Raw genomic sequence first — 19160 nt, forward strand, 5'->3', positions numbered from 1 at the left:
CTGTGTGGCTCGGCCGGAGGAGACTGGGACGGGCGGGGGGTGCAGGGCACCCGGACAGAGCGACAGCCACCGAGCCCGCCTCTGAATCCTGCCCATAGCCACAAAGTGTGGTGCTCTTTGCAGCACTCCACCAGGACGAACCCTCAGGACCTGCTCTAAGGTCTCTGGTGACACCCTTCCAGACGGGTCCTGAGTCCTTTCTCCCGTGAGGCCCCTCCAGACAGGTCCAAGGTCCTTTCTCCCACAACGCCCTTCCAGACAGATCCGAGGTCCTTTCCCAAAAGCAGGGCTACTCACGGCGTTCGTGGAACCTGGGCCCAGACCCTGGCAAGTTCTCTCAGTGTTTTGAGCCTCGGTTTCCCCATCTGTAAAATGGAAACATAAATACTATCCTCTGCCTCTCAGACCGATTGTAAGGCTTAGGACCTAAATTTTTGTCACTAATCATGCCATTTCATGAGTACGTCAGATCCCAGCAGCACCCAATAATGATAGCTCAGTAATGGTCCGTATTCTACCCAAGATACACATTTCCTTTTCCAAAACATTTCCAAGTAATTTAGCGGTGCCCCTCGCTCCTGCTGGGATGGAGGTGGTTGAGGCCGCCCCTCCGTGGCCATGTGCCCTTTCTTTAGAAGGCCACCCCTTCCATCCCCAGGAGTTAGCCTCCCGCGTGAACCCTGGGTTGCCAGTGTCCCATGGCCATGCGGTGGGTGGAGGCTAGTGTGACAGGGGCCCGGCAACGCCTGGTCTCCCCTCTTGGAAGTCCCCTCCCCCCACCAGCAGAGAAACCCACGGCCACAGCAGAAGCTACCACCTGCTCCCTCCTCTCGGATTTGCCCCCGAAGCAGCCTGAGGGACACAGTCCTGGGGGAGCCGCTCCCAGGGCTGTCCCGCAGCATGTGGACAGTCACGGCACCAGGCAGGACCACGGTGGGCACTGTGGGGGCCGCCGATACCCCCCCCACCCTGGGCCCCAAACCCCCCCCAAATGGAGGTCTGCTCCTGAGACCCACCTTTCCTGAATCACAGCCTGGCCCCGGTGACCTGGGGACTCCGGGTCATAACGGCTGAGCTCCCTGGCCCCAGTGTGGGCACGTGACCACCCCACTGGGTCCACACAGCAGCCCCGCGAGGAAGGCGTCGCTTTTCATCCCTGGTCCTCAGATGAGGAAACCCAGGCAGGTGAGATGGCCTGATGTCACAGAGCGCTGGCTGGTGGACGGGGTCCTGAACCTGTCGTCAGTCCATCCGTAACTGACGAGCTAAGTAATCCAGACTCATCCCCGACTGTGGGGTTGGGACGTGAGCTCAGAGCACATGCACTTCCTAGGGGCACTCGCGTTTATGTGATAAACCCTATGTAACAGCAGTTACCATGTTAACCATTTTCTCCTGGGCGATTTGGTGGCCCTGAATCCATGGTGACGTTGCATCACCGTCACCACCGCCTGCGGTCCACGCCTGCGGTCCATGCCTGAGGTCCATGCCTGCGGTCCACGCCTGTGGTCCACGCCTGCGGTCCATGCCTGAGGTCCACGCCTGCGCCCCACGCCTGCCTTCCGCCCCAACATGCAGCCTCACCTCCGCCCTGCAGCCGGGTGATGCTCTCCCGTCCCCACCTCTGCTACCTGCCGGTTCCAGGCATCTTGTGCAGGTGGATCCGTGCAGGACCCGTCCTGTGTCCAGCACATCCCACTCAGCGTGTTTTCAAGGTACATCCATGGCGTGGAAAATTTCCTTCCCGTCTGTCGGTAACATCCTGGTTGTGTAGATGGCGCGTCGCTGTCCGTCGGCGGCCGGTGGCCCAGGGGACGGTTTCTCGGCGGCTGTGGGTCCTGTAGGCTGTGCGCCCGGCGCCCGGCGGCTGCTTGAGCCCCTGAATTCACTTCTTGCGGGGGGACGTACCCGGAGCGGCAGACGTGGGTCGTCCGGAAGTTCTAGCTTTGACTCTTTGAAAAAGCGCTGTTTTTCACAGAGGCTGCTCGATATTCACTTTTACTGGAATTTATAATTTGTTTGGGCGACTCTGGGCCCTTATCCCACCACTGGCTAAAGTAGGGTTACTGAGAAACGTATTCAAGGTCTAGGGAAAGGTACCCAAGAACTTAAGACCATGGTACAATGAGATAAATAAGATTTTAAGAAATCACAAATGTTCTGGCCAACCATCCATGTACAGGAAATAGATGATTTTAGAATATTGCACGTGGACCCATTAGTTACCCTGATTTCTTTGGCCTCCGTCTTAGGGGTAAAGAGGTGAAAAGTAAAACAAATCACACACCTCGCAGCTCCCTTGGGTGCTGCTCTCCACAGAGGGAGAGTCCACGCGAGGCCACTCTCCGCCCCAGCTGTTGGGTCCCAGGAAGGCGCCCACAAGCTCAGCCCCAGGGGAGTTTGTAATCTGGGGAGCCCTCGTCTTGTTCTTCATGTTCTAGAGAACCTGGAGGAAGACCTTCTCCCCCGATTCGGGGATTTGTCCTGGGGGCGTGTGTGAACCACACCTTATCGAGGGATGCGAATCGGAGGCAAAGCTTGGGAGGTGACCGGACACTGCCTTTCTGTCTCGGGTCTTGGTCTCATTTCCGGGGTAACAGGAGTGTGGCGTTAGGCTCCTCGGCAGTCTTCCAGCATGTTCTCCTGTCGCCGGATGAGGCCCCGGGCTCCCGGAGGGCAGGACGGGAGGTCTCTGCACAGAGGGATTAGAGCGCACCCTGGACGTGGGGGGCAGGAGAAGGGAGTCCCGCTGGGCCCCAGAGACCTCGTCTATACTGCCGTCAGAACAGGACCGTCTGTTACCACTTGAGGAGGAGGACTCTCCACTGAGGGGTTTACTTGGGACGAGGATCCTGTAGGGGAAACAGCACATGCCGCCCGCCCGTCCACGCCGGGGCCGTCCACGCTGGGGCCACCCACTGCGGATTTGGAGCAAAAGCGGAAGAATCTTCAGGCATGAGACGCAACCACAATAATTTGAGATGCAAAGAGACACCTGAAGGTGAATTTAGAACACGCTTAACACGTTATGCACTTAACGCAAGGAAGACGGCCCGGGGGCGGGCCCTGGGCACGGAGGCCCCTTCGCAAGGGCGCCTCGGGAGGGTCAGCGCGGCGGGAGCCCGTGCAGGGAGCACGGCTAACGCGGACACTTCTTTCTTGTTCTTTTTCCTTTTTGTTGGGCTTTTTTTTTTTTTTTTTTTTTTTTTGAGTGAATGAATAGCCATGAGGTTAATCTTGAGGATTCTGTTTACAGCAAAGGAAAGCTTTTGTGAAAATTGCAGGAAAAGGCGCCGGCTTGTGAGAATGTCTTCAGAAAGGCCGTGGAGGGCGGGTGCACACGGGACATCGTTCCCCAGCCCGTGGAGGGCAGGCTGAGGTCACTGAGAGCCCAAGGGACAGCTTGTCTCTCAACTGTCACCAGAGCTGATGCGTTACCACAAAGAACTGCTTCTTGCGTGAAGATTGTCAGATTTTAACCACACTTATTATATGTATAATTTCTACTAAGCACCCTAAATTTCTCTGTAGCCATTTGCAAATAGAAAGTATTTTTATAATAAACACCCCATAAATTTCAGCATTCGGTCAGTGGTTGAATCTCAAGTGAAGACAAGTTTATAATGAGAGAAGCAGAAAGTGAGCAAGACAGCAAGAGTGAGCGAGAGGGAGGGAGAGGGAGGGAGGGAGGGGCGGAAGGAAGGGAGAGAAGGAGAGAGGGAAGGAGGGGAGGGAGAGAGAGGGGAGGGAACGAAACAGGGGAGAGAGAGAGGGGCAGAGGGAAGGACAGAGGGAGGGAACGAGAGAAACAGAGGGAGAGAGGGAGGGCAGGAAGGAGGGGAGGGAGAGAGAGGGTGGGAGGAGAGGAAGGGAGGGGGAGGGAGGGAGAGAGGGGGAGGGACAGAGGGACAGAGGGAAGGAGGTAGAGAGAGAGGGAGAGAGAGAAACAGGGAGAGAGGGAGAGAGAGGAGGAGAAGGAGGGAGAGGAAGAGAGAGGGAGAGAGGGAGGGAGGGAAGAGATGGAGAGGGAGGGAGAGGAAGGGAGAGAGGGAGGGAGAGAGGGGGAGAGCCACAACCGGTGGCTGTGTTTCGACACGACCCTCCGGGCCGCTGAGGCCTGGACGTAGGAGCCTGGCCGCAGGGCAGATGCCTCATTCAGCCAGGCCACCCGCCCCCAGGAGCTGCCATCGGACCTTCATCTGGGGCGTGACAGTGAGTTTCGTCACCCTGGGACGGGGAGAGAGGAAGGCACCAGCTCAGACCCGCAAACCTCCGTGGTGCTCAGAGCCCCCCCCCCCACCCTCCACCCTGGGCTCCCTCTGCAGCGAGGGGAGTTGTCGGGTGGGGGGGCCACACAGGGGTCCAGGGCGCAGCTGAAAATCCGTCCCCGCCCCAGAGGGCTGAGGCCCTCACAAGCTACCCAGGGCAGAAAAACCCTGGGGGTCTCTACCTAATGTGATCTTCTTGCCAGACAAACAGGTTCCTTTGGTGACGGATTCCTGCAGCCTCCCTGCTGCCCGTCCCCCGCCCCCGACGCCGGCCCAGGAGACGCTCATATAATAGAGGTGCGTCTTCTGGAACACGGGTAATGGAACAGTGCCCGGGGTGGCCTTCGGCGGAAGAGCAGAGCCACAGATGCTGCCTCTTCGGCAACACGCCTCATAAATTGGCGCGAGACCCTGGGTGACACGGGCGCGGCCGGCGCTCAGTCACCAGGGACCCCGTCGCCAGGGGATAAGGTCGTGGAAGCTCATCTGTTTCATCCCACTGGAGACGTTACCGGACGCTCGGCCCTACGGCAAGAGAAGGAAACGGCGGAGGCGGGGATGGGCCTGGGAAGGGCTGACACGACCCGTCAGCTCACCTGTGGAGAAAGTGCCGGGGAGAAGCGGTATCGATTTTTCTCACAAGCCAGTGCGCAGATTTGTCAGACAAAAGAATAGAGATGTCAACCCCGGATCCTCGGTCGCCGGCGATCGCAAAGCCGAGGCCGGAATGCCTGCCGAGCGCAGCCAGGGGCGGAGGCGGCCTTCGGGCACATTCTCCGCACAGGGCCAGCTTCCCTGAAGAAGGAGACGAGATCAAGGCCCGAGCGGGCGCAGCCGGGAAGCAAAGCCGGGCATGGGGTAGGAGAGGCGCTGAGACGCCCCCAGCCGGGGGAGGGACTGCGCGGTCCCAGCCGCCGTCACCTGTCACCTCGGAAGCCGCAGGAGACGTTTCTGCTGCTGGGGTCGCGGGAAGGTCGCAGATATTGACTCAAACGCTTTGCTCAGTTGGAAGGACCACAAAACTAATGGACAATTTAGATTCCAGAGAGAACCCGCTGGAACGTATTTTCATCTCTCATCCACACAGAAGGGAGTGTGAACCACTTACTAAGGTTTACGTTTTGTCCGATGGTGGGAGTCGCTCCGGCACGCCAGGCCCCAAGTGCCGAATGTCTAATTGACGGATGCGTCCCCTTAACGCACCTGCCAAGGAAGCACCTGAACACGGAGAGAGAGCCTGGGTCTGCGGGGAAGGGGCAAGTCTTCTGCTCTATTTTCGGACAGCTAGCCACGCATAGCGCTCCCTTCAGGCTCCACCTGCCTTCGTCCCACATAAATCCGTCTGTCACCCTGGCAGAGCCCGCTCAGCCCGCCTCGCTCACTCGGCGAGGTCTGGGAATCACGGGGCGTCGAACAGGGGCCCACGTTCAGAACAAGAGTGTCATCGTCGTGGCAGCCCCAGGGACGGCTTGGAAGGATGCTACGGAGACCTGGGGGAGAGTCTCCTCGTGTCTTGTGTTTCGTGTTTCGCTCCTTTAAAAGTTGAGTCACATGGGGCGCCCGAGTGGCTCAGTCGTTTGAGCCTCCGACTGCGGCTCAGGTCATGATCTCACGGTCTGTGAGTTCAAGCCCCGCGTCGGGCTCTGGGCTGACACCTCGGAGCCTGGGGTCTGCTTCAGATTCTGTGCCCCCCGCTCTCTCTGCCCCTTGCATGCTCGTGCTCTGTCTCTCTCTTGTCTCTCAATAATAAACAAACATTAAAAATAAATAAATAAATAAATAAATAAATAAATAGATAGATAGATAAAAGTTGAGGTCACAGAACTTAACTTTCCCGTTGACGGTTTCCAGTCAGGAAAGAGTTACAAATGGGGGGTGGTGGTTGGGTACCACGAAACATGAGTGGTCAGTGCTTCGACTCCCAAAATACAAGTTCCTGAACATCTGAGGGGTGCAGGGGCTTTCTCTGACCACGGCTAGATGGTCACACTTGCCATGTGCCCCAGGTGGGTCTCTCATGTCCGCGTCTGAAACACTCACGAGCGCACTGAGTGCGACTCCCCAAATCCGTATGCTGGAATCCTGAGCCCACTGTGGTGGTGTTGGGGCACGGTGAGCTCGTGAGACGGACCCCCTGCTTCTGCCCTCCACTCTCTCCGACACGCGGGGACTCAAAGAGACGTCGGTCTGCAACCTGGAAGCGGGTCCACGCCGGACGCCCAATCTGCCCGCCCCACGACCCTGGACTTCCCAGCCTCCGGGGCCGTGAGGCACAAATCTCCATCACTTAAGCCAGCAAGACTGTGGTGTTTTGTTACGGAAGCATGAACTGAGCCAATCCGTGCACTTACAACCATCGCTTCCTTCGGAGAAAGTGCTCTCCTCAGGCGCAAAATCCCGCAGAACGCGGGATTGCCTGAAGTTGACGGACAGTGACCCTCGGACCCCGCAGGCTGCCCTGCCCCGAGCGTCAGCCTGCTGGAAAACTGAATCCCAGCTGGCGGGCAGGCGGGAGCTGCGGGCCAAGCCGGGGCTCTGGGAGGGATGTCCCCCCCTTCCCCGCGGGCCCCGTCCCCACCGCTGGCGACTGGGCCACGGTGTGCTCTCAAACTCCTATAGTTCACTCCCCACACCTGTGCTCTGGAAAGCATACCGAGGCAGGTGTTTATAGCACGTAGAGCATCTGTGTGGCCCCAAGCAAAGACGTCCCCCTCCCCACCGATGGCCTCCTCCTTGGGGCCCTTCTGGGTTCTGTCGGCAGTAGGGGCTCCTTACGACAGCGGAAAACGTTTGGGGCTGACAGTGGAAACAAGTACAATTTTATCACACAGAAATGAGCTCACACCCAAGTTTGCAGTGAGGAATAAGCTAAAGTCAAACCACGCGCTGAATATGTCAAGGAAGGGCTATTGACTGTTGAGGGGACCAGGCGCCACGAGACACACACGCACAACAGTGACCCGGAGACAGACCCGCACAGACGTGTGTCACCACGGGGCCACAGGACGCAGCCACAGCTCTGCCCCGGCCACGTCCGCACGCAAGGCACGTCCGCACACAAGCCTCTCCTCCTAGACCGAGCCTCCCCTTGCAGCTCTTCACCCTCTGTCCCTGCAGGGGCCTCCTCCCGCTCGCTCGCAAAGGCCTGGCGGAGGCCGCACAGCGTCACCGTGCCCCCGGCACCCGCCGCCCCAGGCGCCTGCCTCACAGGAGCGCTGAGGGGGCGCCTCGGTCCGCCAGGCTGCAGGAGGCCTCTAGCTCATTCCCATCGAGGCACCGTTGAAGCTTCCGTTTCCTTGGAATTTTACTAAAACCCGGCCCACGTGTGTCCAGAGATCACACTCGCGTCAGCTTTGGGACTGGTACAGGAGTCAGACTTGCTCGTTTGAAAAATGGATCCTCTCAAGTTTACAGTCTACCTCCTTCCCTTAAAACCAGCGGATCAGGGGCGCCTGGGTGGCACAGTCGGTTAAGCGTCCGACTTCAGCCAGGTCACGATCTCGCGGTCCGTGGGTTCGAGCCCCGCGTCGGGCTCTGGGCTGATGGCTCAGAGCCTGGAGCCTGTTTCTGATTCTGTGTCTCCCTCTCTCTCTGCCCCTCCCCCATTCTTGCTCTGTCTCTCTCTGTCCCAAAAATAAATAAACGTTAAAAAAAAAAAGTTGAAAAAAAAAAAACCAGCGGATCTGTCACACTAACCACCCTGAGCACGTCCTCGAAGGTTCCAGTTTCCCTGTTGAATCCCACCCTCCTGCTCCTGCCCCCACCCTCAGACAGCCACCAATCTGCTCTCTGTCCCTACAGACACACTTGCATTTTCTATAGTTCTCTCAGTGGCTGCATAGTTTACATATTCGGTGTATATATATATGCTGGGTGTATAAACTGTTCTTAAATTTTTTTTCTTAACGTTTATTTACTTTTGAGACACGGAGAGACAGAGCATGAGTGGGGGGAGGGTGACAGAGAGAGGGGGACACAGAATCCAAAGCAGGCTCCAGGCTCCCAGCTGTCAGCCCAGAGCCCGATGCGGGGCTCGAACCCACAGACCGCGAGATCATGACCCGAGCCGAAGTCGGACGCTTCATCGACTGAGCCACCCAGGTGCCCCTATAAACTGTTCTTTAAGTAGGACTGTTACACTGTTAAGTAGGACTGTTAAACTGTTCTTTAAGTAGGACTGTTCTTTTTTGTTTTTTTTTAATGTTTATTTATTTTTGAGACAGAGAGAGACAGAGAATGAACAGGGGAGGGTCAGAGAGAGAGGGAGACACAGAATCAGAAACAGGCTCCAGGCTCTGAGCTGTCAGCAGAGAGCCCAACGCGGGGCTCGAACTCACGGACCGTGAGATCGTGACCTGAGCCAAAGTCGGACGCTTAACCGACTGAGCCACCCAGGAGCCCCAGGACTGTTCTTTAAGGAGGACAGTATAAACTGTTCTTTAAGTCGGACTGTTAAACTGTTGAGTAGGACTGTTAAACTGTTCTTTAAGTAGAACAGTACAGGACGTAGGAATCTTTGGCTTCTCCCACGGGCATTAGAATGTTGGGATTCATCCGTATTTCTGTGCATCTCAATAGTTATTTGTTCTTTTTTTTTAAGTTTTTATTTAAATTCTAGTATAGTTAACATACAGCGTAATGTTAGTTGCAGGCGTACAATTTAGTGATTCCACATTTCCATACAACAGCTGGTGCTTGTCACAAGTGAGCTCCTTAATAGTTGGGTTTTCCCCCTTAATATCACTAAGTAACGTTTTGTTAAAAAGACATCCCAAGGTGTATCCATCCACACGTTGATGGCGGTTGGGACCCGGTCTCATGATTAGCTGTAACAAATAAATTGCCATGACGTGTCCACACCTTTGTGATCACACACCTTGTCTTTTCTCCAGGGTGGGTCCATAGGCACGGACCGGCTGAATCAGAGAGTGGGCGCGTGTAACTTGTTGAAAAAACGATTTGCACGGTAACGTGAACGCATTTAACACTAGTGAACTGCACAGTTTGAAACAGTTAAGACGGTAAATTTTATGTTATGTGTCCTTTTGCACAATTAGAGAAACAAAAAATAAAGTCGACAGGTTCAGGTGAAAAACTGTAATGATACCACCATGCGATTTTCTTAGACTCTCACTGTACCTGGCGCCTGTTGCCGATGGGATCCATAAATGCTCTTAGATCAATACATTCAGTTTCGTTTTGTTTTTTTAATCACAGCATGACCAAGCATTGAAATCAATAAGAAAACTTTCTTCATCTGGTTATTTCATTAATTTATAACTGTACATATATAAGAAGAAGAGGAAACCTATCATATCCGACCTTTAAGGAAGTTTCACTCGGCTAATAGAAAACCAAAGATAATCCAAATACAATTCTGGCAAAAGCCCAAAATACAAGATTGTGACCAATAACTTCAAAGCGCTATGTTAAGGGGTTCATTATCAGAGCTGACACGGACCGGCGTCTCTAACATCCGCCCCCGCCAGACACATCTGAGCACTTGAACACCTGCTCAAAGGTGTTCCTCTTCCTCTAGGCTTCTCTGATGCAGCATTGCCACGTGTTTCTCTCAAGGACAGAACGTGGCCGCTGACTTTAAAAAGCGTGCTTTGGACAGGAGTGTCCGGGGACCCTGTTGCCCGCTGGCCCTTGGTGTTGAGGCAGGGCTTGTGTTAAAGTCAGACGCACGAGCCGCCGGTGGAGTCGGTCGGTGGGAAAAGAGGGAAGCTGTAAACGCAATGGGTGCGGAGGGTGCCACAGATAGAGGCAGAACGGGGCCGCCCTGGAGAGCCCGCAAGTAGGACCCTTACTCCCCTGTACTTGAACGACACTGCCTTGTTTCTGTCCATTATCGTGCTACCTGAACCTCTTGGTGTTTTGTCTGAAAATGTGGTCATCTCTTTGCAGTAGCCCTTTATCGTCGATAAGCTCGGAAGACACATCGGGGGATGTCGAACGCAAAACAAACAACACGGAACTCAAAAAATGTCCCGGAGGGTACCCGTGGCGCAGATATAAACTGGCGTACCTTCCGACCCCACGGGGCGTGGAGCCACTTTCTCATCTTGGACACCTGACGGCTGCCTGGTGGTACCTCGACGCACCTCCTCACTACCCGTGGGCCACCATCTTTTCGTGGGCGTACTTGCCATTCATTCCTCTTCTGTGGTGGATCTTCTGTTCAAATTTTGTCCATTCTTAATTGCTCATTTTCATCTCAGAGTTTTGAGAGTTATTTATATGCTCTGGCTACAAGTCCTTTGTCAATGTAAGATTAGCAATTTTTTCCCCGCTCAATGGCTTGTCTCTTCATTATCCTATCAGTATCTTTCAAAGAACAGAAGTTTTCATTTTTATGAAGTCAAATTTATCAAATTTTTACTTTTATGGACCATGCTTTTGATGTCATATTTAGGGAATCTGCCTAACTCAAAGTCACAAAGATTTTCTCCTATGATTCCTTCTGAAATTTTTCATAGACTTAGGCTTTATATTTCAGCCCATAATCCATTTCTGTATGATGTATGGATCAAAGTTCATGTTTTTCATGTGGATATCCAATCGTTCCAGCACCACTTCTTAAGAAGATTCTTCTTTCTCTGCTAACTTCACTGTATGTTGAAAGCCAGCTCTTCGTACATGTGGTTGTCATTTTCTGGACCCTCTATTCTATTGATCTGGTCTGATTTGCAGCCAATCACGCCGCCTTGATTATGGTCGCTCTAAGTCTTAAAATAAGATGATGCTAGTCCCCCAACTTTGTTTTCCACTTTTAAAGTTGTTTCGGCAATTCGAAGTCTTTTTGCCATTGCAAATTAATTTTAAAATAAGTTTGTCAGTGTGTACAAAAATGAAAGCCTGCTGGTGTTCCTTGGGAAGGCATTGAAGAGATCAAATTGGGAAGAGATGACATCTTACTAATATTGGATCCTTGGATCTGTAAACATATATATCTACCCATTTGTTAAGGTGTTCCTTAATTTCTCTTAGAAACAGGTTAATGTGGGGGCGCCTGGGTGGCGCAGTCGGTTAAGCGTCCGACTTCAGCCAGGTCACGATCTCGCGGTCCGTGAGTTCGAGCCCCGCGTCGGGCTCTGGGCTGATGGCTCGGAGCCTGGAGCCTGTTTCCCATTCTGTGTCTCCCTCTCTCTCTGCCCCTCCCCCGTTCATGCTCTGTCTCTCTCTGTCCCAAAAATAAATAAACGTTGAAAAAAAAATTAAAAAAAAAAAAAAAAGAAACAGGTTAATGTGAGGGACACATGGGTGGCTCAGTTGGTGAAGCATCTGACTTCGGTTCAGGGCAAATTCCCACAGTTCGTGAGTTCGAGCCCCACATCAGACTCCTCATTCAGCACAGAGCCCACGTGGGATCCTCTGTCTCCCACTCTCTCTGCACCTCCCTTGCTCTCTCTCTCTCTCTCTCTCTCTCAAAAATAAATAAATAAACATTTTAAAAATCTACAACAAAAAAAGATATGTTTTCATTTTTAGTATATAAGCCTTGCACATTTTGGTCAGACGCTATTGTAAATTAATTTCAATTTCTAATAGTTTATTGCAAGTATATGGAAAAGTGATTCATATTTGTATACAGACTTTGTATCCTGCAATCTGATAACCTCATGAGTATATATAGCCTTTTTATACAGTCTATAGGGTTTCTTACACAGACAACTATGTCACCTGATTATAAAAAGAGTTTTACTTCATCACTTCCAATACTTCCAAATGGGGTAACTTTTACCTGTTTTTGTTTTGGTTATTTTTTTTGGCTTTAGAGTTTTGTTTTGTTTTCTTCACTCACTACAGTGGTTAAGCAATGCAGTACAGTGTTAATGAGAAGAGGCAAAAGAGAGCATTCTTGTCTTACTACTAATCTTAGGCAGAAAATATTTATTATTCTACCACTAGATACAAGTATAATTTTTTGTTTGGTGGAGCTTTTTTCCATACATCAGTGTTTCTTTATCAGTTTGAAGAGGTGCCCTCTCATTCCTAGTGTGTTGAGACCTTCATCAATTGTTTTTGTAATAACGAAAAAAAAGTTTGAGGACTGTATTGAGGTGACCATATTTTTTTCCTTTATAGTGTATGAATATGATAAATTACATCTATTAACTTTTTAAAACATTAAGCCCACTTTGAACTCCTGGAATAAGTACTACTTTGCTGCGATGTATCATACTTTTTATACATTGCTAGATTCGATTGGCTAAAATTCCGTTTACAGTGTTTGCATCTGTTCATGAAGGTAATGGGTCTGCAGTGCCATTTATATTTGGCCCTGAAACTATGTGGGTTTGAACTACCCGGGTCCATGTATATGTGATTTTTTTTTTATAAATACAGTACAAGGCTGTAAATGTATTTTCCTTATGATTTTCTTAATAACATTTCCTTTTCTCTAGCTTGCTTTACTGTAAGAATACAGTATATAATGTATATGACATACAAAACGTGGTTTCTGGTCAACAGCAGTCTATTAGTAGTTAAGTTTTGGGGGAGTCAAAGTTATACATGGGTTTTCGAATGCACGGGGTCAGAGCCCCTAACACCTGTGCTGTTCAGGGGCCACCTGTATGTACATCTTTGTCAGGTTTTGTTGTCAGAACAATACAATATATATTATTACATATATATTATATATTACATATATGTAATAATAACTGGCCTCATAGAACAATTTCAAACATATTTCCTCCTCTTCGATTTCCTGTGAGAATTATTATAGAACTGGTATTGGTTCTTCCTTGAACCTTTGGTGGAATTTGAATATGAAGCCATCTGGATGAGGAATTTACTTTTTTTAGGGTTCTTCAGTTTATATTCTTAAATGAGATTTGGTAGTTTTGACTTTCAAGATCTTTCTCCACTTCATTCAAGTGGTAAAATTGGAAAAAATTGTTTTATAATATTCCCTTCTTGGTCTGTTAATATCTGTAGGATCTGTAGTGATGTAATCCTTCTCATTTCTGATATTAAACATGTCTGTCTTCTCTCTTTTTTTCCTAAACAGTCTGGCCACAATTCACCAGTTTTATTGATTTTCTTGGTTTTATTTAAATTGTTCTATTGTTTTTCGGGGGTTTTTTTAATACATTGATTTTTCTCTACTTGTTACTTCCTTTTTCTACTTACTTTTTATTTAAGGTTTATTTATTTTGAGATAAGTGGGGTAGGGGCAGAGAGAGAGAATCCCAAGCAGGGTCCACGCTTAGCATGGAGCCCAATATGGGGCTCGATCTCAGGACCATGATGACCTGAGCCACAATCAACAGACTCTTAACTGGCTGAGCCACCCAGGCCTCTGACTAGAAACATTTTTAAATTATTGAGACTTGTTTTATGGCGTGGTTCATCGTCTACCTTAGTAAGTTTTTGGTGTGCTTGAGAAGAATGTGTATCCTGCTATTGTTTTGTGGAGTCTTCTACAAATATAAATTAAGTAAATTAAATGAAAGTATTTTTCAAGTCTTCTATATACTCACAGATAATCTATCTACTGTTATTATCAACTACTTAAACAAAGGCATTGAAATCATTGTCAGTATTTGTGAATATGTCTACTCATTCTTTCAGTTCTATTAGCTTTTGCTTCATCTATTTTGAAGCACTGTTATTATATGCCCACAGGTTTAGGATTATTATATCCCTTTGATGAACTGATACCTCTTATCTTTATGAAGTAGTAACATTCTTTGCTCTGAAATCTACTTTGTCTGATGTACTATAGACATGACAGCATTGTTGATTTTTAAAATGATCGTTGTGGAATGTATTTTACATACTTTCAACTTTTAACCTATATGTGTTTTGATATTTAAAATGGTTTCTTCTAGGGAGCACAGACTTGAGTGTTTCTTTTTTATCCAATCATACAAATATTGCATTTTAAAATTTTTTTTTTCAACGTTTATTTATTTTTGGGACAGAGAGAGACAGAGCATGAACGGGGGAGGGGCAGAGAGAGAGGGAGACGCAGAATCGGAAACAGGCTCCAGGCTCCGAGCCATCAGCCCAGAGCCTGACGCGGGGCTCGAACTCACGGACCGCGAGATCGTGACCTGGCTGAAGTCGGACGCTTAACCGACTGCGCCACCCAGGCGCCCACAAATATTGCATTTTAATTGGATGGTTTAGACCATTTATATTTAATATGATTATTCATATAATTAAATTAAATCTATCCTCTTTAACTTGGTTTCTATTTGTCCCATCTGTATTCCTTTTTGTCTCTTTTTATACCTTCTTTTGGATGAATCAAAAATACTTATGATACATTTTACCTCCTCCACTTGCTTATTAGCTATATGTTTTAGTATTTAGTTTTGGTTTTGGTTTTGGTCATTGGGTTTTCAGTACACAGTTTAGTAAAGTCTGCCTGCAGGTTAAATCACATCATTTAGCGGATAAGACTCTTATGGTAATGTAATTTCATTTCTTGCCTTTCAAATTTTGCTCTATTTCATGTATTCTACTCGTATATATTAATCCACATACATTGCCATTATTTCGTTTTACATAAAAAATTATTTTTGTCAGGAGATTTATATGATAAGAAAAGATCTTACATGTTTAACAATACAGTTACCACGTCCCTTCACCCCCGTCCACCTCTCTGTGTGGGCACATATTGTCAGCTAGTATTGTTTTCTACCGTTGAAAGGACTTCCTTTAACTTTTCCTTCTTTCCATTTCAGGTCTGCTGATAATAAAATTTGTTCAATTTTTATATCCAAAACTGTATTTCACCTTTATTTGGAAAGATATTTTTTCTTGGTATAGAATTCTAGATTGATTTATTTTTCCTTTGAGAACTTTAAAGATACTGTTTCATTGTCTTCCTGATTGCTTTGTTGCCAACGAGAAATCGGCAGTCCCTCTTATTATGACTCCTTCATGCATGAAGTGTCTTTTTTGTGGACCACTTTTAAGATTTCATTTTTATCATTGCTATTGAGCACTTTTATTTTGATATGTCTTTGTACAGTTATGTTCATGCTTCTTGTAATAATTATCTGCTGATCTTAATACTGTATGCTTATAATTTTCTTTAAATTTAGAAAAATTTGGTAGGAATTTCTTAACATACTTTTTCTGCCCACCCATTTTTTTTCTTCCCTCATGTCTTCACAGGCTTGTATATTAGGCTAATATTTATCTATATTAGGCTGCTTGAGTTTGTTCTAGAGTTCACTACTGCTCTGCTACTCTCACTCTTTTTAAATTGTTGTGTTATTTTCTTTTATTCTAGATAGTTTCAATTGCTATATTCAAGTTTACTAATCTTTTCTTCTGAAATGTCTAATCTGATGTTGCTTCCACCCTAATATATTTTTCAACTTGGACATTGTATTTTTCATATTTCGATGATTCTTCTGAATCTTTTAATACTAACCGCATCTCTACTTGACTTTTGAACAATCAGGATACAGTTTTAACTGCTTACTGTCCTTGTCTGCTAATTCTAACATCTGTGTCTTCCCTGTGTTGATTTCAAATGATTAATTTCTCTCCTCATTATGGGTTGTATTCTTCTTTGCATCTTGGTAATTTTTTGTATTGGATGCCAGATATTGTAAATTTCGGTTTGTTGGGTGCTGAATATTTCTGCATTGCTAAAAATCCTCTTGTACGTTGTTCTGGGATCGTATTAAGTTCCTCTGAAAGTTTCATCTTTGTATACCTTCTTTTAAGGTTTGTTAAGCAGGACTGGAGCACTCTAGGTGTAAGTACTCCTCACTGGGGGGAGCACACCACGATGAGTCTTCTACTCCATGTCCTGTGAAATTAGTTTTGCTCTCTGCCTGGTGGGAACATCCCATATCTCAAGGACCATTGTCCCCTCTAACTTTCTGGACATTTTTCAACCCAGTATTCAGTAACATCCTTACACACATTCATATACGTGATCATTATTCTGTTTGCTCTCATTTCTCAAGAGTGCACAGTTCTCTCTCCCTCTCCCTCCCTTTCCCATCTTTCCCTGCTTCTCTCCCCGCCTCCCTCTCTATCTCTCATTACCATCAATTTGAAGAATAAAATCCTAATCACTATTTAAAGAGAAAATGAAGACTCCAATCACAGGGCTCCCTCGTTGTTTCCCGTATCTCAGTAGTCAGTGTTTTTCACTGTGCTTTGAAAACTTCTATTTCGTAGATTTTGTCTGCTTTTTTTCCCCAGACATAAGGGTAGATCTAGTCTATGTCATTCTCACTGGGCAGGAACTGGGAGCCCCTTCCTTTTTTAAAAAGAAATGTTTTATTTTAAAACAATTTTAGGTGAGCAGAAAATTACGAAGATAGCACAGCGCTCTCATATACCTCCCACCGAGGTTCTCATACAAATAGCATCATCACTAACATGGTACATTTGCCTTCACTAACGAATCAATATCGACACATTGTTACTAACTAAACTCCGTGCTTTAGCTAGATTTCCTCAGTTTTTAAACTGTGACTTTGTACTGTTCCAAGATCCTCTTTAGGACCATATTCACTCAGTTGTCATCCCTCCTCAGGTTCCTCCTGCTCCTGTGATGGTTTCTCCAACTTTCCTTGCTCTTGATGGCCTTGATGCTTTTGAGGAGTACTTGGCATGTACTTTATGGATTGTCCTTCTGTTGGGATCTGTTTGGGATTTTAGTTTTTCATAATTAAACTGGGGTTATGTGTTTTGGGAGAAAGGCCACAGAGGAAGGTGGCCGTTTCCACCAACTGTATCCAGCACGCACACTCTCACAGAGCTTGTCCAATCCCTCCCTGTGAACTTATTCCATTTTCCCCTTTCCACACCTCAGTCCTTAGCAGGAGGTCACCACACGCAGCCCACGCTTCAGGAAGAGGGGTTGTGCGTCGCCTCCACGAGGGCAAAGCAGCTACAAATGGTATTCTGAATTCTTCTGCATGGAGACCTGTCTTTTCTCCCATTGTTTAATTATTGATGCAAGCGTTTACTTACATTGGTATAGACTCATGGATATTTATTTTGTACTTTGAGTTATAATGCAGTGCTATTTGACTTTATTGGTCAAAGTGTCCCAGTATGTCCGCTAGAAGCTCATCCAGTTGGTTCCTGTGTCTCCGTGACATGCTCCCATCATTGTAGGGTTTGGGGGTCTGGGGAGTGTGTGTGTGTTAGCACTTCCTTACCTTCTGGGGCCACAAGGTGCTCCGGGCTCCTCTTGCCACAGTTCGTGACTCAGTCCCTTCTCCAAGAAGCCCGGTTCCTCTTACTGGAGAACCGTGTTGTGAACAGGTCTGAGCTTCCGTTGTGCCACTGCTCCTGGATTGTCCTTGCTTCTGGGACCTCTCAACGGACAGAAGACTGACCCATTTACACACACAAATCTGTAAATGCCTCCACGAGTAACCGTATGCGTCTGTACTAAACTAACCACAAGTTCATACTCTATCTCCACCTAACCGATTGCCACACGGGTCACCCTCACCTCCTACGTCCGTAAACTCCCACTCCAGAAGGAACGTAGCTCCCACCGTCTGCCAACATCTAACTACTTGTTAAACTCCGGCAGGCACGTCCCACCCTGTAGTGACAACCTTATGGGCTAGAGGAGAGTGCGGCACAGACTGCTCGTTCCCCGAGTTGCTCAGGTCCGCGCCTTCTTTCCTCCCTCTCTCATGAGGTCCCTTCAAGCATTTGCAACACATCTCTTCCATTTTTGGAATAAGCTTTGCCAGTTGACAGTTTGTTCTTCTTTGAGCACGTGGAGGACGGCGTTCCATGTGTTCCGGCTAATGTGTTTCCTCCATTGTTCTGCACGCAGGGCATGTCTGGCCTCTGGCTGCTTCGAAGACGGTCTCCTACCAGTCGAGCAGCAATTCGACTTTGACAAAAATTTTTGTCAAATTTGGAAAATTTGTGGCCATAATTTTTGAGACATTTTGTGAGCCCCCCCATCATCATCGTGTATGCATTTTAAGCCATGTGATATCTTTTGCAGCTTAGCGATGCTTTTTTTCTATAAAACTACTTTCTGTCGCCTCTTCTGCGTTCACTAAACTTTCCTTCCACTCGCTCTTGTCACCGTTGGGCTGTTAGCACCATATGATGCGCTTTCCACCCGAGGTGCTGTGCTGGTTACATCTGGACTTCTGCCCGAGACTTCCATTTCGTAACAGACGTCTCGCCAAGCGAGGAGAGCGGGCTGCCCCTCTTCCTGCAGCTTCCCGAAATTGCTGTAAGTGTGGCTTCCGGCCACTCTGTTTCCTCCGGGGGTTGCTTTTTCTCGAGCGTCGGGTAGTGGTGGAGGGGACGCAGCCAAGGACTCAGGGGACGCTCTGTGCTCCTCCGGAGCACACCCCACTTCTCTCCATCACCCGGCACACAAGCTGCAGCCACCTGAGGTCCAGGCAGCCACACCTGAGGTACCTCATTCTGCAGAACAGCACTCCCGATGCCAGGCCGACGACCTGCGTTCCGCCCTCAGGGGGCCTCCACAGCGGACTTCTGTTTCAGTCGCACTGATTGGGGTGGAGTAAGAAATGCAAATAAATAAGCAGTTTAACTGTATCACTTTCATATCAGCTAGAAGGTAAAATCGATGAGCCACAATCTCTAGGCGGGCGTTAAAAATTGCCAGAAACTAAAGAGCTTTTACACAGCCCCTTGGCATGGCGATAGGGCGGAACACGGGACAAGCAGATATTTTTAACGTGCTTGGTTGTTGCCAAGGCGGTTGTCATTGAACGAAATGAAAGTCATCACATCATTGAGATGATGGTGTTATCACCAGTCTATGCATACACGATGTTAACAAAGATTTTCTCATCTCTTTGGCTGTAAACGTGGTCCGCTCTCACAGGGAGCCCACCACTGTGACGGGGCTCTGTCTTTCTGTCAGTAACAGCTTCAGATTCCTGTGGCCTG

This window comes from Lynx canadensis, chromosome A1 (genome assembly GCF_007474595.2).
Source record: "Lynx canadensis isolate LIC74 chromosome A1, mLynCan4.pri.v2, whole genome shotgun sequence".
Lineage (NCBI taxonomy): Eukaryota > Metazoa > Chordata > Mammalia > Carnivora > Felidae > Lynx > Lynx canadensis.